The sequence below is a fragment of the Mandrillus leucophaeus genome, unplaced genomic scaffold (genome assembly GCF_000951045.1).
Source record: "Mandrillus leucophaeus isolate KB7577 unplaced genomic scaffold, Mleu.le_1.0 Scaffold2, whole genome shotgun sequence".
NCBI lineage: Eukaryota > Metazoa > Chordata > Mammalia > Primates > Cercopithecidae > Mandrillus > Mandrillus leucophaeus.
In genome coordinates, this window is record NW_012102031.1 from 9,000,836 (window position 1) to 9,001,571 (window position 736).

Sequence of the window (736 nt, forward strand, 5' to 3'; positions counted from 1 at the left end):
CCTAAGGCTACAGGGATGAACAGGCTCATCTCTGGGGATAATGTGCATTTGCACTATCAGTGGTAGGCTATGGCTACTGACCAGATTCTTACAAGGCTGGTCTTGTCTCCAAGTGCCTCACTCACCCACAAATCCTTCCTGGTATTCATACTACTCTTACTTTACACATAAATAAACTCCATGATAGCAAAAATAATGATAGCCAACATTTACTGAGTGTTTATAATTTTCTAGATGCAGAATGTCTTCTATGAACCATCTTATTTAATCCTTAAAAGAAGCCCATAGGCTGGGTGTGTTGGCTGACGTCTGTGATCCCTACACTTTGGGAGGCCGAGGCAGGCAGATCACTAGGTCAAGACCATCCCGGCCAACATGGTGAAACCCTGTTCTACTAAAAGTACACAAACTAGCTGGGCGTGGTGGTGCACGCCTGTAGTCCCAGCTACTTGGGAGGCGGAGGCAGGAGAATCGCTTGAACCCAGGAGGCGGAGGTTGCAGTGAGCGGAGACCCACCACTGCACTCCAGCCTGGTGACAGAACAAGACTCTATCTCAAAATAAAATAAAATAAAATAAAAAAAGTAAAATAAAAAAGGAAGCCTATGGAGCTATTTATAAATAAATATAATTCATTTTATAAATGAGACATTGAGACAGAATCTACGCTGTCCTGGTGATGGCTCACACTGAGTTGCAAGAGCCAAAACAAGCGGACAGAGTTTTAGAAATTTTGT